The sequence below is a fragment of the Neltuma alba genome, unplaced genomic scaffold, assembly GCF_004799145.2.
Source record: "Neltuma alba isolate B1F8T4 unplaced genomic scaffold, ASM479914v2 tig00011249_pilon, whole genome shotgun sequence".
NCBI classification, from domain to species: Eukaryota; Viridiplantae; Streptophyta; class Magnoliopsida; order Fabales; family Fabaceae; genus Neltuma; species Neltuma alba.
This window is the reverse complement of record NW_021635966.1, coordinates 52,425-62,278: the sequence shown is the minus strand read 5'-3', so window position 1 is coordinate 62,278 and position 9,854 is coordinate 52,425. Positions and strand designations below refer to the sequence as shown.

Sequence of the window (9,854 nt, the reverse complement as noted above, 5' to 3'; positions counted from 1 at the left end):
ATGTTGGTTTCAAAATTTGAAACCGTGCGTCAGGCCGATAGTAAATATTATGTTCGTCCATCGTCCCCACCCACCGCTCCTTATTGTGAGATAGCTAGGTGTAATGTTTTATTTGAGTAATTAAATCCAGTTTGTTTTCCGTATGAGACACTATAATAATTAAACTCAACATGATGAGAATATATTCAATTAATTTTTTTAGGTGGGTTCAATTAATTTTTAATAAAATAAAAAGGTCATATGCCTTTCGGAATCAGAAATTATTCAGAATGCTTTCTTTTGGGCGAATTGAACCTCCTTATGCAAATTAATCCAGAAGATCTCATTAATAGCACACATGCGGTTTGTAATTGAATTGAGAATATTCATAATTATTAAGATTGAATAATCTGCTCACGCGTTGACAAATTATGCATCATTCTCTTTGAAGCGATTAATTAGGATGTCAAAATATCCGATCCATTTCAGGAAAGCGTACAAAGTTAATTACTTGCGAATTGTAATTTTGGAAGTAATACCGTAATGAAGATATCCAATATATACTATTTAGATTTCACGTCAGCTGTATTGTAAGGAAGATATCTTTATCCCGTAATTTTCGTTAAACTCTTTTCCTTCTTTTGTTAGGAGTGCCATTTCATTACAATACCATACACACATACACACACACACAAAATTACCCACCATGCAAGTAAAATTCTTCATCCCATATCTATTTCTTTGTGTGCGTTTGCATGTGTTATTTATATGAAAATGAAAAAAATACGGGGATACTATGAGAAAGAAACAATTACTATAGAAAATAAAAGGAAATTGAATCTTATATTTTGAACAGAATCAAAACTCTAAAATCAACCAAGCAAGAGAATAACATGGTAATAATGTGGATAGGTAAATTGATATATGGTATGGGAACAAAGGGGAAAAAAAACCAAAGGGTTGGTTCGGTAGCCGTCATTCGTTGCACCATCAACTGGATAGACAAAGAAAAAAAATATTGAATCCACCAAAAATATGCTCTCTCTCTCTCTCTCGCTCTCTCTCTCTCAAGAGCAATTACTCCTCCTTCGCCCACCATTAAATGCATTTGCACCCTCTCATTACGCTCTGCAATTACTACTCCTCCTTCCTCACATCGCTCCCTCCTTCCTTCTCTCTCTATCCCTCTTTCCCTTCCTCTCTCATTCTCTCTTCATCATCGTCTTCTTCTTCTTCTATCTACCACTCCCTGGTTGGTGAAATATCTCTGCTCAACCCAGCACTAACTTTTGAATCAGCTTCTCATACTCTTCTAAGATCATCACCTTTCTTTTCCTCTCTCCTTTTCTTTATTAGTAATTCTAATTCTGGCATCTTAAGTTGGTTGCTCTTAAATTGAAGCAGAAAAGTTGGGGCTAGGAGCTGAAAGGTACGGTTGCTCCGCCTGATAGACAAAAGAAGGAGAAGAAAGTCGCTGAGTTGGATTCCTCCAGATCTTGGTGAAGCGAATATATGTATATATTTAGTCCTAATCTGATTTGGATTGATTTTATATCAGAAAAGCGTAAAGCGGATATCCGTTTAATTTCTTTCTTGCCTTTTTGTGTTACTATATAATAGCATTTCTTTCGGCTAACGTAACCGTGGCCCGTTTTCGTTTCAGCGGTCAAGTTGATTTCTCGGACTGCGTTTGTCACACTTTTTGGTAATTTCTTGCAGAGATATAAACGAGAACCTCATTAGCCAAGCGGTACTGAGAGAACTGAAACGAGCTAGCTAGGGCTTCTGGTCGAGAAATATGCCGGCCGGGATTATGATTCCGGCAAGAAATATGCCCTCGATGATCGGGAGGAACAACAACGTTGGTGGCGGGTTTGGATCATCCTCAGGCCTTTCTCTTGGTCAGGTCGGTGCTTCACTTCTGATTTATTACACCTTTCGATAATTTTGTTTAATAAGACGCTAACTTGATCGCTGCGTCCCTCTGGATTAAAATTTCCCAACTATATAACCAGAAAGTCCCACAGTTTTCTTAGTGCGAAATTTGGTCCCTACGAAGCGGACTGTACCTCGAAAATCCTTTTGGATTCTCGGAAATCGCGCTATATATATCTCTCTCTTTAACTTTTCGTTGTTTGACGTTACCCGCTTCTTGTGATTGGGTTCCAGCCACTAATCTTGTCAATTCTATATCTTTTCTGCCCAATTTTTATCAAACTAAAAAAAAAAAAGGATTTTGTCAAGTAAATAGGCATCTACGTATGCTTAAAAAGTTTTACTTGTTCGCTTGTTGTCTTGAGTGAACTATTTTTCTCGTATTGTTTGTTAGATTGAAAAACAATAAGCCTTGGGAATCTTAAAAGCTCTGTTAGAAATGTTCCAGCAGCCAAACATGATGGAAGGTCAGCTCCTCCCAGCCCTGGACATGGCTCCAAACACATCAGAGAGCGACATCCCTCGAATCCGAGACGACGATTTCGACACTGCCACCAAGTCCGGGAGTGAAAATCAGGAAAATGGCGCCTCCGGTGACGACCAAGACCAACGCCCCAAGAAGAAGCGCTACCACCGCCACACCCAGCACCAGATCCAGGAAATGGAAGCGTAAGATTATGAGCCAGCTCTCCAATAATAAACGACTACTCTCAGTTCGATAATTCAATGTTAATTATTTATACCCTATTTTACTTGTTCGCAGTTTCTTCAAGGAGTGCCCTCATCCCGATGACAAGCAAAGGAAGGAGCTAAGTCGCGAATTAGGGTTGGAGCCATTGCAGGTCAAGTTCTGGTTCCAAAACAAACGCACCCAGATGAAGGTACGTAATCAAGATGTTGATTCGGGGCAAAATATATTGTTGTAATAGTCATTTATGTAAAGAATATTCTATATATATTGTTCTGGTTTTTGCCTTTTACCTAGTTGCTCGCAAAGTCTTAATGTGATGATTTGCAGAACCAACATGAGCGGCACGAGAACTCGCACCTCAGAGCCGAAAATGAAAAGCTTCGTGCCGATAACATGAGGTACAGAGAAGCTCTTGGCAATGCCTCTTGTCCTAACTGTGGTGGACCAACCGCTATAGGAGAAATGTCCTTCGATGAACATCATTTGAGACTCGAAAATGCCCGCCTAAGAGAAGAGGTACAATAATTTCTTGCCAAATAAAGTAGAACTTCTTCGCCCTCAGATTTTCCTCTGTCTAGAAACTGCTGGACTATATATACGTCTTCTCAATAAAAGTTAACTTCACATTTCAATCATCAAAAGTTTATTCCTTTTATTTTCTTTCAAAATTCCGTGACAAAGTTTTGCTAATTTAGATATTACTGTCATTTACCAAATTTGAACTTGATTAATGGGTGGCCATAATAAGTAAGAAATGAGATGAAAGATTACTATTACAAGTATTTTAATGAATGATAAAGACGGATAAAATATTTTGCAGTGCCACGGGGCAGAGATTAAAAAATTCATCCAGGAAATAGTAAACTTTGGTCAAAAACTTAGTAGTGAAAGTGGCGTTATATCTGATGATTCTGGAATCGGTTGCCTTGATGATGATCAGATTGATAGAATTTCCGCAATTGCTGCCAAGTACGTAGGGAAGCCGGTGGTGAACTATCCGCTACTCTCTCCATCTTCGGTTCCACCTCGTCCTCTAGAGCTTGGGGTTGGCGGTGGTTATGGCGGACAGGCAGGTATTGCTGGCGGCACCGGTGACATGTATGGAGGAGCCGGAGATCTTTTGAGGTCCATAAGTGGACTCACAGAAGCCGATAAGCCGATGATCATAGAGCTTGCTGTTGCGGCCATGGAAGAACTGGTGAGAATGGCTCAGATGGGGGAGCCTCTTTGGATGACCACCCTCGATGGCTCCACCACTGTGCTCAATGAGGAAGAGTACATGAGGTCTTTTCCTCGAGGAATTGGACCTAAACCCAGCGACTTGAAATGCGAAGCTTCACGAGAAACTGCACTTGTCATCATGAATCACATCAACCTCGTCGAGATTCTCATGGATGTGGTATGTATATAAATATATATATGTGTGTGTGCTTTTTAATTTAATTTTCTCTGCTCTTCTGTGGCTTCTCCAATATTTGACCGTTAAGTCGAAGCTAATCACACGGATCGATAATGAAGCATGTGTAACTATCATTGACCCAGAGGAATATGTATATAAGCTCTTTCTTGTCGTTTGCTTTAAAAGAGTTCTTCCACACGAAGTGTTTCTATTAAATAACGTAATAGAAAACACTCAATGTACACTACGTTAAGTCTCATTGACGTTATTTTGTTCAGAACCAGTGGTCGACAGTGTTCTCTGGCATAGTGTCAAGAGCAATGACCATGGAAGTACTATCAACGGGGGTGGCCGGGAACTACAACGGTGCCTTGCAAGTGGTAAGCACGATACTACATATGTCCGTGTGTGTGTGTCAAAAGCAAACATGGTATTTATATGTATGTAGTTAAAGACGGAGATCGAGGTTTGATAATTTTGAAATATATTATTGGATATCCACATTATGTTCTGCAGATGACAGCAGAGTTGCAAGTGCCTTCACCTCTAGTGCCAACTCGAGAGAGTTATTTCGTGAGGTATTGTAAGCAGCACGCTGACGGCACATGGGCAGTAGTGGACGTCTCTCTCGACCATCTCAGCACTGCTCCTGTCAAATGTAGAAGACGACCTTCTGGTTGCTTAATCCAAGAAATGCCCAATGGCTATTCCAAGGTAGCAACATATATACATAGTTTACACACACGCACGTATCATCGGACCGTCTCTGATCTTTTCTCAAAGAGCTTTCTCTTTTGTTATTGGTTTCTTTTTTGGGTGCCTTAGGTGACGTGGATTGAACATGTAGAAGTGGATGATAGAGGTGTACATAGTCTATACAAGCAGCTCGTTAGTTCAGGCCACGCTTTTGGTGCAAAACGATGGGTTGCCACCTTGGATCGACAGTGCGAAAGGCTTGCTAGTGCCATGGCTTCCAACATTCCCACTGCTGATGTTGGAGGTATATATATGTATATATAATCAGCCTTGATTAAATCATTGATCGCGAGGTGACAATTAACGTAAATAATTAATCCTCTTTCATCATCGTTTGACTAGTGATAACAAACCAAGACGGGAGGAGGAGCATGTTGAAGCTGGCGGAGAGAATGGTGATAAGCTTCTGTGCGGGAGTGAGCGCTTCCACGGCTCACACATGGACAACACTCTCTGGAACCGGGGCGGACGATGTTCGGGTCATGACCCGAAAGAGCGTGGACGACCCGGGAAGACCTCCTGGTATTGTTCTAAGTGCCGCAACCTCTTTCTGGCTTCCTGTTCCCCCCGAGCGAGTTTTTGACTTCCTCCGTGATGAAAACTCCAGAAGTGAGGTAATACGCACATTATTTACCACAACACTGCAACTTTGTCCCAATTTAAAGCCGATGGACTCTCCAGAGATTAATTCATCCATATTCTGAAAACTTTCGTATTAATTAACAGTGGGATATTCTTTCCAACGGTGGGGTGGTCCAAGAAATGGCACACATAGCTAACGGACGAGATACGGGAATTGTGTGTCCCTTCTCCGAGTGAATGTGAGTGCGTCGGTCTTCATTTATAAAAGGAATCAAATATTTATTATCTGTAAGTGAAGTCTTACATGCCATGATTATGTATGAACTCTGTAGAGTGCAAATTCGAGCCAAAGCAATATGTTGATACTGCAAGAGAGCTGCACCGACTCAACGGGGTCTTTCGTCATATATGCTCCTGTAGATATAGTAGCCATGAACGTGGTGCTGAATGGAGGGGATCCTGATTACGTGGCACTTCTTCCTTCGGGTTTTGCTATCCTACCCGATGGCACCACGCCTCATGGAGGTGCCATCGTTGAAACAGGCCACGGCGGATCCCTTTTGACCGTTGCTTTTCAAATCTTGGTTGATTCCGTACCCACTGCTAAGCTCTCTCTTGGATCTGTCGCCACCGTCAACAACCTTATTGCCTGCACTGTGGAGAGAATTAAGGCTTCTTTATCCTGCGAAGCTGCTTGATCATCATCAACAATACTACTCTAGAACTAATTAATAAATTAAAAGCCTGGTAAGCTGTGCATGTTTGTTGTGTCCTACGTTGTTTATCTGCATATTTGTTTTCGCTTTTGTAAGAACTAGTCACTGAATCTTGCTGTTGCTGCATCTACGTGGTTTGTTGTGTTTATATGTTAACCCGCGCAGTTTAGAAGAAGGTTAGGTCAAGAGTAGAGAAGAGTATGAAAGAAGAAAAGGGTGGTGGTGATCGATGGGGGCGAATATCGAAGAATGAGGTGAAGTCAAGAACGCACCTTGCATGATTCCTTCTCAGAAACCTATGAAAAATAGAGTGCTCAGAGGATTAAGGTTCGGGAATTGACTTCCCCCAGCCAGCTGGATTAACTGTGTGCTTAATTAAATTAAAAAAAAAAAAACTGCAAGCATTGGTAGAATTAATTAGTTAGTTTTCATTTCCTTTTTTTTTTTTGGGTGATCGGGTAGGTTTTCAATTAACTTCAATGTTGACTCTTTTATTACTTCAATTGTTATTATATGCATGTTTTAGAAATATTAGTTGATAATGGGAAGCATGCCCCGTATCACACACCATTTGTCCCTTTCAAGGGCGTTTGAAATGGAATAACCTTTTCTGCCATGTCTTATTCCCACTTAATTTGTTTATTATTATCATTTCTCTACAAATTAAGCAGCAAGTGTTTGTTATGTAGTCTTTATTAATTAAGGTTTGTTAAGAAAGTTTTTCCCCCCCAATTATGGCCTGTTGTACGGCTATGAACTTCATCCCAAAATATCGTGGGAGGGAAAATCTGTGACTCCTGGATTAATTATACTGATCAAATTGCACCTATTTAATTGAACTATCGAAGGAACAAACTTGAATAAGCTCCATTATTTGACATTAAATCTGCTTTTCCAGCATTAATTAAGGAAGCGGAAGGCCTGCGGGGGCTGCTAAATGTCGAGGATGTTTTAGGATTGATTGATGAAAATACCGATTATATCACCTTCACGAATACACGACGTCAAGTAATAACTTGAACAGGAATTGCTTTTGGGACGACCCAAAAATTTGACACAATATTCATAATACTCTGCAAATTCCTTTATTCTTAGGCACTGAAAGCCTCTTGCCAACGTTGGAAATAAATATGTGACGGTAATTGACCCTCGTAAACCCATGAACGCGAACTACGTCGTCAACAGCTTATCAGATGCCCTTTTAGAATCCTTCATTTCTGATGCAATGGCAAAAATAGAAGCATCATGTCTCTCACACTAATCTTTTCGTACTAAATAATTACTAGTAATTGCTTTGTTATGCGTTTTATTCTTGATTATATTTTTAACCTCCCCCCCCCCCCCCCAAAAAAAAAAGAAAGACTAGTGTCAATTTGTTCGTCCAAAGGTTTTGTCGTGGCATGCTGGCATCTAGCAAAAGTTGGATTTTGTTCTAATAATTTCATCATGGGGAAAAAACAGAAAACAAATAGCCTTTTTGAGAAACAAATACACCGGGCCCAAACTTCAAACAAAAAATTCGCTATTACTATCGACATCATATTTGGATCACAAAAATAACGTTTTCTCGAGTCAGAGTGTTCGCGGCAGGAGCAAGCCATGGCGTGCAGAACAGGGAGCCCAGTGGGCATGGGCTCTCTTCCCATGTACAGGGAAAGGCTCAAATATTTGACACTTATTTATGCCTTACTTGGTAAAAATAGAGGGGTCATCAACGAGATGAGATCTAGCAGAATGACTAATCTCTCATAATATGACAAATTAAAGTTTAAATTTTTATTAAAAAAAGTGTTCACATTTAGTGTTTGACAGTACATTAAATAGGATTGTATTGAATAGAAGAATACCTATATTTTAGTCCCAAAAAAAAAAAAAGGTAGAGGGGGTGAGACTAGGCCGAGGGGTTTGAACCTGTTAAGAGAAAGAGAGCAGCCATTTGAGAGAAAAGAGAGTCATTTTTATACCTTTGCGGGGCAATCTCGAGATAAATTGATATTTGCACATTCATTAATCGCTAGATTGAGCTGAAATTCGGTCAGCTGGTTTGAAACATTGAATGCGTCAATTTAATTGAGACTCATTTGTATCTTATTTTGATCATAATTGAGCTGATTTTCAACGGAAAACCCATGATTTTTACATGCGCTTGGATTGATGGGTGTTGCCGCTGTGTTATTTTCATTTGACGTCTTCATCACAGTTCCGCGCTATGGAGAAGAAAATCTCTGCTATCTAACTCGAAGTTTGACCTGCAGATATTTGACCTGTAGAAATTCCACGCCAATTTCTCGAGTGAAAAACGAGAGAACAAGGCATTTCATCAGATGGACCTCTGTGTGTGTGTGTGTGTGGAAGGCAAGCACATGAATATCAGCTTTCATTAGTTGTCTTGTAGTTGGGGGGGACCAAAGTCAATAATAAAACGCAGAGCAAAGCAATTACTATTAGTTATTTAGCATGAAATGATGATCAGTATGAAAGACTCTTTGCTTCTCTGTTTTGCCATTTTATCAGAAATGATACGTTCCAGAAGGGCATTTGATAAGCTGTTACGTCGATGATGCGGTTCCCTTTCATAGGCTTAAACTTTAGGGTTTTAGCAACACTACGACGGCTACGAATTGTGTCAAATTCCTCTGTTGTAGAAGGAATTCCTGTTCATCACCCCCTTTTAAAAAAAAATTATCATCTCTGTTATAATAGTATAAGAGCTAATTGATTAATTTGAGTAAATTAAAGAAATAAATTAAGCTAGTTATTTGTAATAAATAGATGTTGTCTTTCCTAAAATACCCTTGCTAATCAAGTTTTTTGGCTATAAATACCATTATTAGAAGGATTATCTTGAAAAAAATTAATAAATATGAGAGACAAAATAGATTGAGATATTATATTTAGGACCAAAATAAAAATCAAATGAGGTTTTATATTAAGGGTCGGAGGTAGTATTTTACTACCTCCGGTCCTTAATATAAGACCCTGTTTGACTTTTATTTTGGTCCTAAATATAAGACCCCAATCCACTTTGTCTCTCATATTTATACATTTCTTTCCAAAATGGCCATTCTAATAGTGAGAGTTATAGTCAATATACTTGATTAGCAAGAATATTTTAGGAAAAATAACACTTATTTAGGACAAATAACTAACTCAACTTACTTCTTTAATCTTCTCAAATTAGTCAACTGGCTCTTATAATTAGGACCGGAGGTAGTATATAGTTTAACATATAGACGTACGTACATATATCAACGTTAGATTTGAAGTTAAGACTTTATCCAAATGAAACGATTGGCATTAGCATTATCACAATTTGCGGCAGACTTCTGTCAAACGTGCTTGAACTAGTATATCTGAGGGCCTGAGGCCTTCATTGCCTACTTTAAGCCAGAGACAGATCTTGTAAAGAATAAATTTTGGTCTATTTCAAAACGCTGACCAAAACAATTACTAGTGTTCATCAATTAGTATGAAAAGATCATGTCCACAGATTTGTGGAGTGGCTTCACTGGTTTCATCTTCTGGAAATATGTTTTTTTATTCTCTTTTTTTAGCTGTTTCGAGGTTGCTATTTTATCAGAAATGCCATGTTCCGAGCATGGCATATTAGTGTCTAACAAAAGTTGGATTTTGTTTTAAAATCCAAAAAAAACTCGACCTTTTTTTCTAAAATTTGCCTACCAAAAAAAGAAGGTTGGATTTTGTTTTAAACAAATAATATTTTCATAAACAAACACACCGCTAGGCTCAGTGTTCCAACAAAAAATACGCTATAACTATTGATGTCATCTTTGGA

At 39.0% G+C, this 9,854-nt stretch overlaps 1 long non-coding RNA gene and 1 pseudogene across 1 annotated transcript; one reads left to right on the top strand and one right to left on the bottom strand.

The window, feature by feature from the left end:
* The first annotated feature begins 1,205 nt into the window (after positions 1–1,205).
* Positions 1,206–6,674, top strand: LOC114762957 (homeobox-leucine zipper protein HDG2-like; annotated as a pseudogene).
* Positions 6,675–8,027: 1,353 nt separating this feature from the next.
* On the bottom strand, positions 8,028–8,781 carry LOC114763012 (uncharacterized). The gene is made up of 2 exons (XR_003742311.1): positions 8,501–8,781; positions 8,028–8,390 (listed from the first exon to the last, which is right to left on the bottom strand). It is a non-coding gene; the product is annotated as an uncharacterized LOC114763012 (long non-coding RNA).
* Positions 8,782–9,854: the final 1,073 nt, after the last annotated feature.